Source organism: Pelodiscus sinensis, unplaced genomic scaffold (assembly GCF_049634645.1).
Source record: "Pelodiscus sinensis isolate JC-2024 unplaced genomic scaffold, ASM4963464v1 ctg37, whole genome shotgun sequence".
Taxonomy (NCBI): domain Eukaryota; kingdom Metazoa; phylum Chordata; order Testudines; family Trionychidae; genus Pelodiscus; species Pelodiscus sinensis.
The window spans coordinates 3293679-3307581 of NW_027465869.1; the positions used below are offsets into that span (position 1 = coordinate 3293679).

The window sequence follows — 13903 nt, forward strand, 5'->3', positions numbered from 1 at the left end:
CCGAACTTGTGCAGCAGGGCCTCCTTGACTCGGTTGTAATCCCCTGGTTGTAGGTCCTCCAGCTGACTGAGCACTCCGGCCGCCTCCTGGTTCAGTGCGGGGATGAGCTCCTGCAGCCAGTCAGCTGGGGGGACCTGTTGCAGCCCACAGGCCCTCTCCAAGGAGCTGAGGAACCCGTCTATGTCGCCCACGTCCTTCAATTGGGCCACCGTGAGCCTCTCCAAGCGCCTGGCATCCCCGGGACTCTGGGGCCCATCCACTCTTGGCGCAGCCGGGGCCCCGCAGGTTCTCCGCTCTGCCATGGCCAGCTCATGCTGTCGCTGCCTCTCTCGATCTTGGCGCTCCCTCTCTCGATCTTGGCGCTCCTTCTCTCAGTCCTGTATTTCCAATTCCTTCATCCGCAGCTGGATCTCCAGGCGCCGCAGCTCCGCTGGTCTGGCCCCTGCCCTAGATGGGCTACGGTTTGCAGGCCTCCCGGGAGACGCTGTCTCATCTCTCCGTTGGGTTCCAGCGCTCCTCCCCCTCTCTGAGCCTGACACACTCTCAGGTGGGGTCTGGCTGCTTCCCCTGGGGACAAGATCCTGGCCCCGTGGCTGGTCATTCTCTTCCAGCTGGGTAATCAGCTGGGCCTTGGTTGCTTTCCGCACAGGCAAGCCCCTCTCTCTGCACAGCCCCACCAGCTCTGCCTTCAAGAGTCGGGCGTAGGCCATCTGCCCGCTGGGTCCCTCGGTGCAGACTCACCAGTCTAGTGCTGCAGCGCCCCACGATTCCCAGGAACCGCTTCGCTCTGTCTCCAGCACGCCTGGCTCCAGGGCTCTTGCTTCTACTGCGCCTTGTCGCTTGCCGCTGGGGGCTTCATCCACGGGGTGCAGTGCATCCCACTCCTGGCACCAGTGTGACGGCACGTTGGGGGTTCCCCGTCTCCTGCACCCCGAAATGGCACAAACAGACTGTACCAGCCAGTGGAATTGAGGGTGGTTTATTGCTCCTCCAGCACAGCGCAGCACAGATGTAATCTGGTTACAGGAACTGGGCTAGGAAGCCTCAGGCCCCCTTGAGATGGGGGAGACTGGGCCCCTAAAACTCCAGCTCCTCTCCCTAGGCTGTCTCATCCATCCTCACAGACAGCCACCAACCAACTAACCCACTTCCAGCCCTGCCCCCCAGCCAGGGCCGCATTCACCTTCCTTTGTTCCTCTCCATGGGGGGTGTCTGGCCACTGGTTCAACAAGTTTGTCCGTACCTCTGCCTAGTGAGGTTTTCCCTGCTGGGTCTTGCTCCAGACAGCAGAGGTCACCACATCCCAGCAAGTACCCCCACTACGTCACACTGGGGCCTTCACGCACTGACAGGGCTTGACTCAATCGGCCAGCTAGGGAGAAAGAAATAAACAGAACGCAGAGGAGTCACCAAGAGATCAGAAGACCAGCACGATGCCTTATAGGCTGTTCAGCTGTGAAGAGTCACCAAGACAGAGCAGGTGATGCAAGACAGAGCAGGTGATGCTAACCTGAGTTAGTCCATTAACTGCGGCTAGGCTGGGCCACGAGAGGAGAGACAGGCAGTAAATCTGCAGCTGTCAGACCATAAGGAGGACACGGAGGTTTCAAAACCAGCCCAGATAACAGGGCTGGGTAAGATGCCACCCACCTAACACTGTGATCTGGCCACTTTGTGTTTAGATCCTGCTGCCCATGCCGCCGAATTCTAAGTGGGGACTCAGGCAGCAGGATCCGATTTTAAATGATTCACGGCTCATGGTTACAGCAGGGGCAGGAGCCACGAGCCCTTTAAAAAGCTGTAGCTACGCTGGACAGCTGCCAGTAGTGGCAAAGCTGTGAGCTCTTTTCTGTGCTTTTAATTGAAAGCCTCAGCCACGGAGAACTCTGAGGGTGGGCTAGTCCACAACACCGCCCCTTCTGCCTCAGGCTCCGTCCCAGCTGTGGGTGGAGCCGGCCTATGACCCCATACCAAAATCCATTAAGTGGCCCCCTTCTGAAAATTATCACCCAGCCCTGTCACAGAATCATAGAAAAGTCTGAGTGGAAGGGACCATGATAGGTCCAGTGTTTCGCAAACTTTTTTTATAATGTACCCCCTTTAAAAAAAAATGTGTAAGTACCCCCAGTACCTACAGTTTGCAACACATTTGTTTAAACAACTGCATCGTAGCCGGGCGGGCGATGGCATTTTTGGGTGTAAAAGGTACAAAAAGAATAAAGCGCTGTCAAACTGAAAACAAAAATTCAGTTTTCGCCAAATTTCACTTGTGTTGACGTGTCCCCCAGACATCTCTTGAGTACCTTTAAGGGGACTCGTACCACTGGTCGAGAAGCACTGATCTAGTCCACCCCTGCACCGAGACAGGACCAAGCATGTTTGTCTCACCTCTTGGCTCCTAGGACACGGCTTGAACTAACGCACTTGGAAAGACGTTATCGTTTATACGCCCAAAGTGCTTCGTCTCAGTGTATTACCATAAAATCTAACTGTCCAAACTCCGACCTTTCATTTCCCTGTCACTTGGCCAGCCACAGCCTCACAAGCCTTCGGCATCGATCTCAAAGCCCTCGTCACGCTTTTACACACCTGTGCTGACACGCTTGTGAGCCAGGCACACTTGTGCGACACGTCCCAAAGCACGCCCAACCCCTGCCCCCTCCACTAGGCCATGCTGCTGGCCTCCCGCCTCTCCCCCTGGGCTTGGAGACAGACGGGAGGCTGGAGCCAGCCTGCGCAGAAGGGGCTGTAACGCTTACAGCACGTTCATGACATTACCCCTGCGCAGCCGCTCTCAGATCCACACTCGGAACCCACGAGAAACACCCCAAGAGCAGAGATGAAACCGCCACTCACCTGCAGCCCAGCTTCCAGGAAGGGCAAAGCAAAAGCGGAGCTCGCGGATTCCAGCCCAGCCTGGCACCTGCTTCCTGAACTTTGGCCCCTTTCCTCCAAGATAGCAGGAGGCTGCTCTGGGCCTTTTGTGCCCACGACGGGGCAGAAAAGCAGACTCAGCTGTTGGTTCCATCTTGCGGGCAGAGCCCCGGCAGACAGTGGCAGGCGGGGGTATCGACTGACCCTCCAACCCAGGATATTCCCCCCACACCTGGATTCGCTTCCTAGTCATCCCCATCTCCCTGCACGATCCTTGTTTCTCAACCCGCCGGTCCGAGAAATTGTCAGAGCAGGTTGATCCCGACCTTGCCAAGGGCTTAGGTTACATCACAAGGCTTTGCCGCCACAGCTGGCTTGGCTTGGGTGTGTGGCAAAAGCCCCCCCCCGCCCCCCCCCCCCCCCCCCCCCCGCTGGCACAGCTATTCTGGCAAAGCCGCCAGGGCAAATGGCAACTCTGCCGAAAAGCATCTGCTGGCTTTAAGCTCCCTGCGAGCTGTTCTCATCGCTCAGCCATCACCACCACTGCCCTGCCTCTGTCCTGCTCCTCATCCCCGCCCCCACTCCTATCCCCTGCTCTCCTCCATCTCCTCCCCCTTCCCTTCTCCTGCCCCTCCCCATTTCCACCTGCCCTGCCCATCCCCGTCCTCTCCCTCCCCCCGTCTGTCCCCCTCTTATGTGAGGGCTTTGCTGGAAACGCCCCCCCCCCCCAAGCCAGGGAGATCTCCCCTCCGGGAACAATTCAGCCCCCCCCATCTCGCTCCCTCCACTCCACAGTATTTCCTCCATTCCCCGCAGTTGAAAATTGAGCTCCCCCATCCCCTCAGGTGACAGTCGGGCTCCCCCATACGCAGCTGCCTAGGTAGGCACCTCCGCAGCCAGAGCCTGCCCCTGGCGCCCACGTCCCCTCCCCGACTGCCTGTCCCAGGCGACCACCTGAACCTGCGTCCCCCATTCCCTCAGATCACAGCTCCCTCACTGACCCTGCACCCCCCGACACCGCTCCCCCAGGCCAGACTCCTCTCTGGCACCCGCACCCCCTCCCCCAAACCCTCTGCTCCCCCTTCACCCAGGTCACAGCTCCCTCCCTGACCCTGCACCCCCCCGACACCCCTCCCCCAGGCCAGACTCCTCTCTGGCACCCTCACCCCCTCCCCCAAACCCTCTGCTCCCCCTTCACCCAGGTCACAGCTCCCTCTCTGACCCTGCACCCCCCCGACACCCCTCCCCCAGGCCAGACTCCTCTCTGGCACCCGCACCCCCTCCCCCAAACCTTCTGCTCCCCCTTCACCCAGGTCACAGCTCCCTCCCTGACCCTGCACCCCTCTAGAGCCCCTCCCCCAGGCCAGAGTCCTCTCCTGCGCCCATACCCCCTCCTGGACCCTGCACCCCTATCCACCGCCCCAGATCATACCCCCCCCGTGCACCCAGGCTCCACCCCTAAACTCCCTTCTGCACCCAACCACCCCGTCCCAGACCCCAAAGCCCTCGGTAGAAATGTGGCCCTTGATCAGTTGCCAAAATGGCCCCCCCATTACAAATTATTGACCAAGCCTGATCCAAATGTTTTTTGAAACATTGTTTAATGAGAATGTAAATACAATTCTATACAATTGGGAGGGTTGGGGGGAGGGGGACGCAGCTGCTGGCTCCTCAGCTCTTGCTGCTCTCACTGGGTGTCTTCCTGCTGCAAGGGAAGCAGAATCCGTCACATTCATCCCTGGGGACTCAGGGGAACTGGCCCCCCAGCATTTCCACCCTCCTCCCCCCTGCTCTCTGGTCACCCCCCGTCAGGCCCGCAGGGTGAGCTCCTGACCCCCCCCCCCCCCCAGAGATCCTGACACCTCGGCCCCCTCCCGCCTCCTAGGACAGTTTCTGTGTTCAGAGCCTCCCCCACCCCCAGGGACGCTCGCAGGGGCAGGAGGGATTCTGCCAGCAGGGACGTGGGGTGGGGGCAGCATGAGGAAAGGGGCGGGGGACTCCCTGAGGGGATGGGAAGGAGACCCTGGCCCTGCCCCACTCTCCTGATCTGCTCCGGCTGCTCACCATGTATTCCAGGAGCTGATGGGCCTGCCCATGCAGGGCGTGGGCCAGGACCAGCCCGGCCTGGCTGTGGCGCCGCAGGGGGGAGCGGGCAGCGAGCAGAGCCTTGTCCAAAAAGCAATTCTCCTGCTCTGCTGTGAAGAGCTGCCCAAAGACCTGGAATCAAGAGCACAGGAGGTTTCAGCTGACGGCCCAGAGCCCGGCCCCAACTCCTGGGGCTAAAACAGCTTCCTCCTCCCCCAAACTCCCTTCCAGACCCTGCACCCAGACGCTCTCCTCACCCGGCACCCCAACCCCTGCCCCAGGTCACAGCTTCCTCCTGCCCCCAAGACCCTCCTACCCCCACGAGGGCCCCAGCCAGCCCCACCCCCGAGCCCTGCCCTGCCCTGGCAGCGCGTCCTTACCTCTCCCACCCTCACGCTGTTGCTGTGAGCCAGGACCCATCTTTCTTTGTAGTAGTGTCTGCACCACAGGTCCTCTGCCTGGTGGATGTTGAGGCCTGCAAGAGACACAACAGGGTCATTCTGCTGGCAGGTCTGAGCCCTTCCCCTCCCACGGGTCCCTGCAGGCATCCCTGGGCAAATGGAGGGGCACAGGGGGCAGAAGGGGAACACAGAGGGACGCATCCCCCCTTGGGCCAGTCTGGGGGAAAAGGGCTGGGTCCCCTCCCCCCGCCGCCGGCACCCTCAGGGTGTCCCTGGGGCCCAGGTCCCGGCTGGGTTCCTTACCCCTGTGGTGCAGGAGGAGTTGATACAGGCTGTGCACCCCCTCCCGGGCCAGCCGGCTGACGTCTTCGGATGGGTCCGAAATAAAAAGGCCCAGCTGGGCCACGTGGTGACCCATCCTCGGCCAGTCGGCGGAGTTCTGAGGGGAGAGAAGAGGGGGGGTCCCTCAGCATCCTGGGGCTGCACGTCCCATGCAAACGGCCGCCGAGGCGGGTCTGAGCTCGGGGGACGGACAGAGACACCTCCCGGGGCGGGGCGGGGCCGGCCTTGCGAGGAGACAACCCTGAGCAATGGCCCCGACTGAAGGGTCACTCCGGGGGTGGAACAAGGGGATCCACTGACGGCCACTCCCCAGTCTGGGGCCCAGTCCCTCAAGAGCCCCCCTGAAGGGCCCAGGGTCGCCCCTCCCCGGGGAAAGGAGAACGCGGCCCATTCCCGGCCCATTCCCGGCCCTGCCTCTGCCTCCCGGGGACGCTCCCAGCCCCGCGCCCTGCAGCCCCAGACCCCCCGGCTCCGAGGTCACTTACGTCAAACCCCGGGAGGGTGGTGGCGACTCCCAGCAGGGCCGTGGTGCTGCCAAGGGCCCTGGCTCGCTCCTGGGGCAGGCGGGACTCCAGCCACGGGCTCAGGTGCTGGGGGGGAAAGAGGCAGGTCAGGACCCGTAGGGAGGTGCCGGTTCTGGGCAGAGCCTGGGGCTCCTCTCGGACTGTGCCCCCCCCAGCCACTGACACTGCTCCTCTCTCGGCCCCCCCCCGAGGAAGCAGGGACAATGGCCCCGTCCCCCCCACGGGGCTCACCTCCATTATGAGCTGCAGCCGGGCGGTGTCTGGGGACTCGGCGAGGAGGCTCGCCAGTAGGGCCTGGAGGTCGTAGGGAAGGGCCCAGATGAACTGCTGCAAGACAAGGAGGAGCCCTGGGTCAGAGGGGGGTTGGGGGATCCAGGCCACCCGCTGGCTCCGGGGTGCAGCCTAGAGCAGGGTCTGAGCCGCCTCGCAGAGCAGGGAGGAGCCCAGGCTGGGCATGGAAGGGACGGGCCCCCCGGGAGAGCAACGGGAACCCTGGAGGGAAGGATCCAAACCTGCAGCTTCTTCCCGCCCTCTGCCCCCCCCCCCTCCTCTCTGGAGCTCCAGCCCAGCCCGGGAGCAGGGCCCGGAGAGACGTACCTGAGTGTGGATGGGCTCCTGCTGCCAGTCCCCAGACACTGTCTGTCCCACGGCCGCCGTCAGCAGGGGGCTCAGGAGCTGGGCCCGCAGGGGAGGCTGCAAGGTGCTGGCAGGAGAGAGCGGCAGAGACTGTTAATTCAGCAGCAGGAGACAGAGACTTTCCCACTCCCTGGCCAGGGGATCTGCTCTGGGGGGAGTCGGCGGGGGGGGGGGGGTCGGTACCTGAGGCTGCAGGCGGCGTTGAGGCAGTCGGCCAAGACCAGCGGGGGGGGCGAGTCCTCCATGATCTCCTGTGAGACCCAAGGAGACAAAGGGGCGTGTGAGGCTGGGCCCCCAAGAGACGCTCACGCGGCCAGCGCCCCCACCCAGCAGGATCCAACCCCACTGCCTCCCGCTGCCCTGTAGCCCCCCTGCCCGGCACAGGGCCCCTCCCAGCACCCCCCTCCCAAACCGGGACCAGCTCAATCCTTGTCCCCAGGCCGTCTCCTGCCCCTCCCTGCCCTGGTGACCAGCCTCTGAACCTCCTCATCCCTGCTCCCCAGGCGCATCCCCAGCAGCCCGCTCGGCTCCCTTCCAGCCCCCCATGGCCCGGGGAGACCCCTCCCTGTCCCGAATCCCCCTTCCTGTCCGGCACCCCAGACCTGCCCCATTTCTGTGTCCCTCCCTCCTCCAGCACCCCACCCACCCTCCCCATGTCCACCTCCAGCCCTCCTGGCTCCACCCATCCCGTTTCCAGCACCCCCACCCGCCGCCATGGCCCAGGCAGACCCCTGTCCACCCCACGTATCCCCTTCCCTCCTCCCGGCTGCCGCGACTCGCTTACAACGATCCTGGCCATCATGGTGTCCTTGCAGCAGCACGGCGCCAGGGTGTCCTCGCCCCTTTGGAGGGCGGCGAGGCAGGCGAGGGGGATGGCCAAGAGGAACCGCTGCAGGGCGGCTGGGCTCTGCACCCCAGAGAGAGTCTGTGAGCCTGGGGCCTGCCTGCCCCCCACGGACAGCTGCAGGGCTCAGGTCTCCCAGGAGTGGAGGTGGGAGCTGCCGGTTGTCCAAGCACCCACACTCCCCCCCCAACTGCTGCCTCAGGCTTGTGGGGGCCCAGCTGGTGCATGACAAGAGCCCCCAGCTTGGGGGGTCCAGGTCATGCAGGAGAAGGGGCCCCAGGGGGATCCCCAGGGACAAGCCCCTCCCGGAGGGGGGGGGACGTGCTGGGAAGGGGCCGGACAATCTCGGGTCCCCCCCGTGTGGAGAAGGTTCCTACCGTGTCCCGGGTGTGGAGCTGCTCTTCGATGTCATAGATGGCCCCTTCCTCCACCCGGGAGTCCATCCGCTCCTGGCAGAGCTCCGCCGAGGCGCAGGGGGGCTCTGTGCGGGAGGGAAGGGACCAGGGTGACTCCAGCGGCCAGCAGGGGTCACGCGCCCCCATGTCAGGGACCCAGGGCAGGTTGGGCCCCACACGCCCCTCGCAGGGACCCATCCCCCTTCCACCCTCACATCTGCCAACGCCCTCAGCAGAGCCCCCACCAGGAAGAAGAGAGCCAAGCAGCCCCCCCCATCCATTGCCCTGACTGCGGGGCAGACACTGGGGCTGCCCCTCCCGGCCCCCCCCCCCCCCGGGTACTGGGTGAGCCCCTGGGCCCAGCGTGTTCACGGCCCCTCACCTGGGTCTGAGCGGCTGCGCGAGGTGGCCCGGCTGCAGCTGGAGGCCCAGGCGCTGCTGCTGACGGACCTGGACCCACAGCTGCAGGGGCTGGTGCGGGGAGCGACGGGCTGGGGGCTCCCGGAGACTGGCAGGTCCCCGGGGGCCGGGCAGGGCGATGCCCCCTGGTGGTAATGGGGGCTGGGCTCCCGGGGCAGGTGTTTCTCTCCACAGAGGAGGCCCCGGAGCCACCCTACCCGGCTCCCCCGCTGGGCTGGGTCCCGCCTGCCCAGCCGCCTCTGGAGCCAGGTCCGGGGGGGCCTGGCCAGTGGGCGAGTCGCCCCGAGCTGGTGGGATCCAGCTTCCCCGCCCGCGGGGACGGAGAAGCTGCTCCCCACCGGCCCTGGGGCCATCTTCAGGGCTTTCTTGAACCACAGCCGAAAACGTTTGGCCATGCTGCAAATGAGGGGAGCAAAGGGGAGCTTGGGGCGCAGCCTGCAGAGCGAAATCCAGGGGTTCCAGCTCCCCAGAGCGACTGCCCCCAGCCCCCAAATGGCCCCTTGCTTATTGGTTCGGTCTTGCACAGGCACTGCAAGGACCTGAGGGTATGTCTACACTACCCCGCTAGTTCGAACTAGGAGGGTAATGTAGGCATACCGCACTTGCAAATGAAGCCCGGGATTTGAATTTCCCGGGCTTCATTTGCATAAGCGGGGAGCCGCCATTTTTAAAACCCCGCTCGTTCGAACCCCGTGCAGCGCGGCTACACGGGGCACGAACTAGGTAGTTCGAACTAGGCTTTCTAGTTCAAACTACCGTTACTCCTCATTCCACGAGTCTCCTGCCCATCAACAGCCCCTTCTTGGCCAATCAGGGGAGAATCTAAGGTGTGGGGGGTGGAGCGTTCTCCCCAAAGACACCGGCATAGACTTGTTCCAGCCCCACCTCCCCAGTCCCCACAATGGGGGCTGCATCCCCCACCCCACGGCTCCTGCAAACCACCCCCCGTCCTTCAGCTAGTCTGTTGGGTCCCAAGCTGGGGGAGGCAGCAAGGGAAGGTCACAGAGGAGGCAAGAACAGAGCAGAAATGTGGGGGGATGGAGGAAAAGGGAAACCAACCAGGAGAAAGCCCCAGTGGCGCTAAGGACGCAGCCCAGGTGAGGAATCACCTTCTGGCCCTTGACCGAGGGCTGGGCCTGCCTGGAACCCAGCCGGCCCCGGGCGGGATCCAACCCCTGGGGGCTCTTACCTTCGTCACAAAGGTGTCGGGATGTGGAACTCACAGAACGCGAACGAACCGTGAGGAGGAGACGCACCAGAGCTAAAGCAACCGGGGGTCTCCAAAGTCCCCTGGGCCCGCCCCCCGCTTTTATCAGCCTGAGATGTGGGTCCCTCTGTGAGGTCACCACCTCCCCACCTGCCCTTTGCCTTATATGCTGAGGGCTGCCCAAAGCCCCTGTGAGGTCACCGCCCCCCCCTCACCCTGCCAGGCAAATGTCCTGCCTCTGGCCACCCCCCTGGGAAGTTTGAGCCATTACTAGGGGTCCCTCCCCCTCCCTCATAGGCTGCTCCCTGCCCTACACTGCAGGCTTCTTGCACGAGAGCTGTTTCACGCCGGAGTTCTTGCGCAAAAGGTCTCGTGCAAGAGTGCCTCCACCCTGCCATAGGCTTTTGCACAAGAGCGTCCATGGCAGTGTGAACGCTCACTTGTGCAAGAAAGCTCTGATGGTCATTTTAGCCATAAAAGTGTCTTGCTCAAGAAGCCCCTGGTGCCCGTCCACGCTGCCTTCTTGCACAACAGCTCTTGCACAAAGGGGGCTTAGTCATCGTTGGGAGAGGAATAACTCCTGTGCAAGGAGCCCTGTTCTCTGATGCTTTACTGCAAATTTACTTCTGCAAGAACACACGTAGAGTGTAGACGCGCCACAAGTTTTTTCGCAAGAACACACAAAAACAAGCCATGTGGATGTTTTCTTTTTAGGCAAAAGCCCCTTTTTGCACAAGATCGGTCGGCCTTTTTGCAGGCATAGGGATCTTGTGGGAAAAGGGGTTTTTTTGCACAAAAAGTAAACATCCACACCGCTTGGTTTTGCGCACAAACCCCGAGCACAAAAACGGATCGGCAGAAAATATGCAAATGACATTGCGTGTCATAGAGTCCCTCGTTAGCATATTTGTTGCCAAAAAAACTCGTTGTGTAGACGTAGCCTAGGAGAGAAGCGATCTCAGACACAAAGCCCTTCAGTAAGAGGGCATAGCCCTGGGGCGTGGTAGGAGACGTACGGCAGACATGGGAGGTCACTCTCCTAGCTATTTGGCACGGAGGAGGCCTCAGCTGGAGCACTGTGTCCAGATCTCAGGGCCATGCTTTAGGAGAGAGAGTCCAGAGGGGAACTATGAAAAGGGATTAGGGACGTTAGATATTCACTGAGTAGTCAATTAACCTCATGATTTCTTATCGGTTACTTGACTTTTCGATAGTCCCCAGGGGCCAGCTGTCTCAGTCCTGGCTCGCGCTGGGTGCGGGACCTACCCCCTCTGCGGCTCTGCATTTACAGTGTGTTAGGAGCCAGGCAGGCAGGCAGCCTCGCTCAGTTCCAGTTTGCACCAGGTCCAGAAGCTCAGACCCAGCCCCCAGGCAAGGGCTGCTGCCAGCTTGTGCTGCTGCCTCTGATACAGAGGCAGCAGTACGGAGTGCCAGGAGGGAACTGGTCTAAAAAGCACCTCCCCTTGCGACCTGGCTGCCTGTCATCCCACGCTGCTGCCTCCGTTTTTGGCGAGAGAGAGCCGCCTGTCTTGAGACACCGGTGGGGAGTCGGATTTTCAAAAGGCAGGTCTCTGTCCTTTGTGAGCCTTCCAAAGCGCTTCGGTGGGGGGAGGGGGCAGGAAGGCGGACGACACTCAGGAATTGTAGCACCCAAATCCACGGAGTGTTTCGCCAGCACCTCCTGCAACAGAGCCCAATCCCTGACAGGCTTTTAGGCAAGATAGATCATTTGAAAAAATGACAGACACAGGGTTTTCCGTCACCGCTCTCCCTTTCTTTTATTTCCCTGGGCTAACTGGCTTGTTCCTCTTTGGCTAAGGATGGAAGGGTATGTCTACACTACAATGTTAGTTCGAACTAACGGACGTTAGTTCGAACTAACATTCATAGCCGCTACACTAGCGCTCCGCTAGTTCGAATTTGAATCGAACTAGCGGAGCGCTTAGTTCGAACTAGGAAAACCTCATTTTACGAGGCTTAAGCCTAGTTCGAACTTACTAGTTCGAATTAAGGGCTGTGTAGCCCCTTAATTCGAACGAGTGGGAGGCTAGCCCTCCCCAAGTTTCCCTGGTGGCCACTCTGGCCAACACCAGGGAAACTCTATGCCCCCCTCCCGGCCCCGGATCCCTTAAAGGGGCACGGGCTGGCTACGGTGCCCGTGCCAGGTGCAAGCCTGCTAGCACCCAGCCAGCAGACCCTGCACCTGGCACGGCACAGAGCCACCCACCCGATGTCCCCCAGCCCACCCCCTCTTCCCGGGACCAGGCTGGCGGCTCCCGGAAGCTTGCCCGGGACCGCAAGAGGCGGGTACATTCCTGGGCTAGTGCGGACATCGTGGACCTCGTCCACGATCTCCGCACTAGGCACAGGAAAGTGGCCATCTAGGGCAGGAGAGCTGCCAGCCTGGCCACCCAGGAGCAGGTTTGCATGAAAATCAAGGGGGTCCACTGAGACCCCCGACCCTGAGCCCTGAGCTTACAATGGCCGTCCTGGGTCAGACCAAAGGTCCATCTAGCCCAGTAGCCTGTCTGCCGACAGCGGCCAACCCTAGGGACCGTGGAGGGGATGGACCAAAGACAGTGACCAAGCCATTTGTCTCGTGCCATCCCTCTCCAGCCTTGCACAAACTTTGGGCAGGGACACCACTCCTACCCCCTGGCTAAGACTACTCCATGGACCCAACCTCCATGACTTGATCTCCCTTCCCTTTAAACTCTGTTCTAGTTGTAGCCTTCACAGCCTCCTGCAGCAAGGAGTTCCACCGGTTAACAATTTGCTTTCTCAAGAAGAACAACTTTCTCTTACTAGTTTCAAGCCTGCTACCCAGTCCTTTCCTTTGGTGTCCTCTAGTCCTTCTTTATGGGAACTCATGAAGAACTTTTCTCAATGCACCCTCTCCACCCAACCCCTGCTTTTAGAGACCTCTAGCCTGTCCCCCCTCCGTCTCCTCTTTTCTAAGCTGAACAGTCCCAGTCTCTGTAGCCTCTCTTCATCTGGGACCTGTTCCCAACCCCTTATCATGTTAGTTGCCCTCCCCTCTCCCAGCCTTAATCTTCCCCTCTCCCACCTCCTTTTCCCAGTCTCCCCCAGTTTTGTTCAATAAAGACAGAGTCAATGTTGGAAGAAACGTTATCTTTATTTTGTACATCAAGAAGAAGGGGGGCTAGGGAAGGGTAAGTGGAAGGAGGTGAGGGAGGAATGGGGTACGAGCCCCCGATGGGGAGGACTGGGCTGGCTCTGCAGGCTTCTGGGGGTGGAAGCTCTCCTGCAGCCCCCCGATTACCCCCTCTCCCCAGATGGCAGCCTGTGGCAAGTGCAGCCGGGCTGATGGCTGAGTGGTGTGATGTGCCCAGTGTGGGTACTCCGGGCACTCCAAGCCAGGACTGGTTTTCAAGCGGGGCACCCCTTAGAACTGTCTGTCCGGGGTGGGGGTCGGGACCCTTTAAGCGCAGCCCTCGGCTAGCCTGAGACTGCATCTCCACGCTCTAAGTCCTCCTCTGATGCCCTGCTGGCACTGCTTCCGGCCATCCTTAAGCCCTGTTCAGAGTCCACTCAATGTGGACTTGCTAGTTCGAATTAGCAAAACTAGTTTTTAGTTCTAGACGCGTTAGTTCGAATTAGCTTAGTTCGAACTAGCGCTGTAGTGTAGACATACCCGAAGAGAGGAGCCAGCAGGGGTAGAATGAATTGTGTACCAGGTCCTGGAAACAAGAGCATCTCCTCCAGATCACCCATCCACACCTGAACTGTTTAAAAGCTTGGCTGCCAATAAAGACACCTTAGCTCAGCAAATGCCAAGCCAGGCACCTGTGTTTGGACACGAGGGGTGCACAGGGATGTGAGAACCAGGAAGGCTGATCTGTGAATTCACCCCCAACCGTCCCAGTACAAGACAGACGCTTGCGCCAACCAGCAGGGGTCACTGCTCCTCCGGTTTGGCTTGGACAAAGGTGCCCATCTGTTTGGTGTTCGCGTCTCGGAGCTGCGCCAGCTGCCTCTGGCCACGGCGGAGCAGATACTCGATGTGCATCACGTCGGCCCGGGGGATGCTGGAGTTCTTCCGGAACTCGGCCTGGATGCGAGGCAGGAATCCCGGCTTCTCCCGGCCGGTGCGCAGGAACTGCCTGTATAGGCTCAGGACGTGCTTCTGCAGCTTGCTATGCCGGGCCATGGTG

General features: G+C 61.2%; 1 long non-coding RNA gene across 1 annotated transcript; it reads right to left on the minus strand.

Annotated features, from left to right (window-relative positions):
* Nucleotides 1-6827: 6827 nt before the first annotated feature.
* Nucleotides 6828-8144, minus strand: LOC142824052 (uncharacterized). Its single transcript, XR_012899092.1, has 4 exons — nucleotides 8084-8144; nucleotides 7647-7769; nucleotides 7046-7113; nucleotides 6828-6929 (listed from the first exon to the last, which is right to left on the minus strand). It is a non-coding gene; the product is annotated as an uncharacterized LOC142824052 (long non-coding RNA).
* Nucleotides 8145-13903: the final 5759 nt, after the last annotated feature.